The 4,575-nt window shown below is 45.2% G+C and overlaps 1 long non-coding RNA gene across 1 annotated transcript; it reads right to left on the bottom strand.

Annotated features, from left to right (window-relative positions):
• Positions 1-470: 470 nt before the first annotated feature.
• On the bottom strand, positions 471-1,642 carry LOC132346004 (uncharacterized). Its single transcript, XR_009495676.1, has 2 exons — positions 1,068-1,642; positions 471-743 (listed from the first exon to the last, which is right to left on the bottom strand). It is a non-coding gene; the product is annotated as an uncharacterized lncRNA (long non-coding RNA).
• Positions 1,643-4,575: the final 2,933 nt, after the last annotated feature.

The raw sequence follows: 4,575 nt of genomic DNA, 5'->3' as shown, positions 1-4,575 counted from the left end.
AATGTAAACTTTTTTGTCAGCGTATAACATATGTACAAAAAATTAAGCACAAGTCAAGTGCACAGCTTGATGAATTTCTGCAATGTGAACACACTCCTGTAACTACCACCCAGGCCAAGAAGTAGAACTTTGCGAACTGCCATAAGGAGGTGACGTTTGAGTTGAGACCTGCACGCTATGTAGGCGGCTATGCAAAGATCTGGGTTTAGAGTATTTCAGTAAAAGAGGTCAACAGATGAGAAGGTGAGGAGAAAACCTTGGCATATTTGGGGAGCAGAAAGAAGGCCAATGTGTACCAGTCTGTTGATTCAGCACTGCAATATTTGGTTTATGTGTTTGTGGCATGATTCTTAGTTTAAGATTGGAAGGGAAACACCACTTTGATTATAATTGCTCTTCAAGCTCCATCCATCAGTAAATTGGGCTCTTAGGATCTCAGAGTAATTTGGAGCAGAGTCTTAGCAGGAAAGTCTTTGGAGATTTTATTTATTGCACACTGTCCGCCTTGTACAAGGAGAGCAATATCTGAACTCAGCTATAGAGAGAGTTGTTATAACATGAGATTACAGTAATTGGTATGACTTACAGTCTCTCACATTACAGTAATTCTCCTGGATTTCTTTCAGTTCCGCCCACCTTCCCTGACGAAAGAGTTCCTCCTGCTGTCTTGTTCAGGGTCCTGGTCTTGACATTTGATATTCCAGGATTTCATTATGACCATGCTCTTAAAAATCCCTTGTTACCTAAACATTTGCATACAGGTCGGGTTGGTTCTTAGGAAGAGATATAGGGAAATAACAGAGGTTTTGAGAGGTGCTTACATAACTGGGGACAGCAGAAACACTGGTTAAGTCATTACACAAATATCTGTCATTCACATGATTAAGCTTAGAGGAGATAATGTCAAATTGTGGCAGAGTAGGCAGTCTTAAAAGTTTTCTGCCTGACCTAGTTAAAGTTGAACTTTTCTTTAACATTAGACTGTTCCACAATTATCCCTATTTCCTTGTGGGAACAACAGTCATCCAGAATTTGACAAGTGAGGACTTCCAGTGAGGCTATCCTACCTTCATACCAGTACACAAATTAGCCTCCTTTGACCCCCCAGCTGCTTCTGCTGAGGCTCTACCGGGCCCCTAGCAACTCTTTGGGGTGTGCTTCCTATGAGCTCATAGCGTGTCGACTGTTACCATGTCCCTGCCGTGTCACCCAGAGGACTCTGCAGGCGTGCCCATTCCTGTGGTGGGCACAGCTGCTGTAGGTAGGCATGGCTGGCACACTGTTCTGTGTCGGTCTGTAAAGGACAGTGACTTCTATAGTTCTTCACGGGCTGCCACCCCGAGCCCTCAGGTGCCAGAGGCGTATAGAGGAGGCCTGTCAGCTCTACCTGTGCTCCAGTAGAAGGGCTCCAGAGCAGGAATGCCTGAGTTCCAAGGTGTTTCCATCTTTGTTTATAGTCTTTTGCTCAACAGAGGACTTTGAGATGAAACCGGTAGGACTGGGTCAAGAGACAATTTGGAGGGGTACATACCTGGCTGAACTCAGAATTTTCCCATCCTTAGGACTTCCTTACAGCCAAACCAGACCTTTCTTCCCTTAGCACATGTTCTGTCCCAGGAGACTCCGGAGCTCCCCACCATACAGACATCGGTCAGGCCGCTTCCCGTGTGCCCGGTGTGCCCAGACATTCCTGACTCGCATTAGCTCTTTCTCAAGGCTGCTCTGCATGGTCCCTGATGGGCTGTCATACAAGGTCAGAAAGGCCTGTCTCTTGCAGCTTTGAACTGGGAGCCCCCACCCCTTTGGAAGCAGTGCTCAAGGCTTTTTTTCTTTTTTTTGACCAGCCAATGCCTGATCCTTGTTTTGACAAATTGTGTCCCAACAAGAGAAGACAGCACTTGTAGTGAAACCACCTTAATATGTAAATCTCCAAGGAAGTAGAATCATTTGTTTAGCTCATTCGTAGTGAATAGCATGAGAGAGAGCAGCGGGCTCCTAACGGTGTCTCTGACTGGAGTCTCATGTCCTGTAATTTATCTCGTGCACATGGTGCCACTTGAGTAGTCTTTCTAAAATAACTGAGTCTCACCCCTGCTTTCAGAACTGTTCATTCTTGCCCTTTGCTTAAAGCCCCAAGTTCTTTATCATGAGCAATGGGGCTCTTCTTGATGTATTGGCCCCCTTACTTCTCCTGCTCAACTTCTTCGTTTCCCTCTGCACATCACCTTCTCCAGTCACACTGGTCAGCTCCAGGCCTGTACCTTTCCTCTTACTGCCCCTTTCGTCTGGGATACTGCTTTCCACTCTCCTTTATTACCTGGGGAACTGCTCATTCTTTAGGCCAGCTCACATGTCACCTCCAAGAAGCCCTTCCCTCCTGATTCACAGGAGTCTTACTGTGGAGACAGTGTCCCCAGCAGGACGCAGTGCCTGTCTTGCAGCGTCAGAGCAGAGTCAAAGGCTGCGTTAGGGACTGGCTGTCCCTAAAGGCCTGGTGTGCCTCTCTTCAAGGCCTGCACTTTCTCCCTGTTGTGTTGGTGACATGCACTTTCTCTCCTTATTTGGCTCCTGGGGCCTAGTCTGCCATCCATTAGTGTATCAGGGTGTTGCCTGTTCGTGCGAGATCATCAGCCCCCTTAATCCTCCTTTGTAACTGGATTATGTCAAACTTCACTGTGTGCCTGGAGGCTTCCTATGGGTCTAATTTCAAAATAACCGAGAAATGTCATACTAACCACCAACTCCCCACTCCCCCTGTAAAAACAGATTTGTTTTTGAAACAGTTTAATAGAATAACATCCAGAGAAGAAACAAGAGCAAGAAGGGGGAAAAAACCCCCTCCCAAACCCATAAAACAGCTAATGCACTGAGTATGTCAAAGGGCTCTCAGCATCTCTAGGAGGTCTGCAGGAGAAGAAAAAGAATTCTCAGGGCAGAGTGGGAGTACCTTTCCCCACTGACAGATGATACTATGTCGGGTTGCCAGTGGGGAGAACCCATTATCAACAGGATCCTTTAATCAAAGCCCAAGTCACTGCTAATTCACTCGGTATTAAAACAACAAGAGGCAGCTGCTGAGGGTGGCGGTGGCATGCTGGTAGGGATGGTATAGAGGAGGGGTGGGAGAATTAAAGTCTTGGAAAGTCAGAGCTGAGGCACTTAGGATGAGCCAGATTCTTTGGGTGGTGCTGTTAATGTCCTTTATCTGCTTAAATGCCTTTATTGTTACCCTTTCAGAGCTACTTCCCCCTTTCCCCCTTTCTCTAACCCATGACAACCACTAATCTGTTTTTCATTTCTATAGTTGTGTCATTTCAAGAATGTTACATAAATGGGACTATACAGTGCTAACGGTTTTAAATAGGCCTTGTTAAAACGAGGCAGAGTTCCCTGTGTGTGTGCTAAGTAGTATCCTGCGGGGTAGGTGAACTGCCATTTGTTTAACCATTCCACAGAAGGGCGCTGTGTGTCTTCGCTGTGATGGTAGTCACATGTGTTCAAATTGCGTGGAACTAAACACACGCACGGGGCTTCCCTGGTGGCTCAGATGGTAAAGAATACACCTGTAATGCAGGAGACCTGGGTTCGACCCCTGAGTGGGGAAGACCCCCTGGAGAAGGGAATGGCTGCCCACTCCAATATTCTTTCCTCGGATGGATAGAGGAGCCTGGTAGGCTACAGTTTGTAGGGTCACAAAGAGTCGGAGGTGACTGACCAAACACACACACACACACATGCACACATACAAATGAGCACATGTGGAATTGGTGAAATTTGAATAAGGTGGGTAGATTGTATCAGTGTCAGTTTCCTAGTTGTGAGACTGCACTCTTGGTCTTTCCTCCAGTGTCTACATTGGAGGAAACTGCATGAAGGATATGTATAATCTCTTACAATTGCCTATGAATCTACAATTATCTTTTAAAAAGTGCCTTTAGGGGCACTCTTATGCTGTGGAACAAGAGCTAAATCCCTTGGCCTGGAACTCAAGGCTCTTCTGTGTTCTGGCTCCACTTTTATCTGCCTTTTGTCTGTCTTCTCTCTCATGGGAGATGTATTTTCACAGTGTGGACCCACTTGTGTGAAGAGAACCAGATCAAGAAGTAGGATGTTGCCAGGAGCCTGGAAGCCCCCCACCTCCTCCCATCCATTTACTACTATTTGAAGGGTAATTGCTATCTGATTTCCATTCCATATATTAGTTTTGCCCTTTTTTGAACTTCATATAAATGAATTCATGGATTTTTCTTTTAAACTGGCTTCTTTTGCCCAACATGATGATTAAATTATTCATGTTGCGGGTAGCAGTAGTTTGTTCATTATCACTGCTATAATTCAGCCCACTGTGTGAAGAAACTACAGTTACACAATTTATATGTAGTACTATTGGTAATTACTTGGTTGCTTAATTTTGGACTATTTTAAATAACTCTGCCATAAACTTTCAGACACTGGAATGATCTTGTCAGGCATCAGAGAATCTTTAGGGATATCTTCAGTGTCAGAAGCTTTCTGTATGGGCTCAAATCTCATTAAACATAAGCAGATTCATTTTGGACAGGAGCCTTATTTATG

This window comes from Bos taurus, chromosome 8 (genome assembly GCF_002263795.3).
Source record: "Bos taurus isolate L1 Dominette 01449 registration number 42190680 breed Hereford chromosome 8, ARS-UCD2.0, whole genome shotgun sequence".
In the NCBI taxonomy this organism is placed as follows: Eukaryota; Metazoa; Chordata; class Mammalia; order Artiodactyla; family Bovidae; genus Bos; species Bos taurus.
This window is presented reverse-complemented; position numbering and strand designations above follow the sequence as displayed.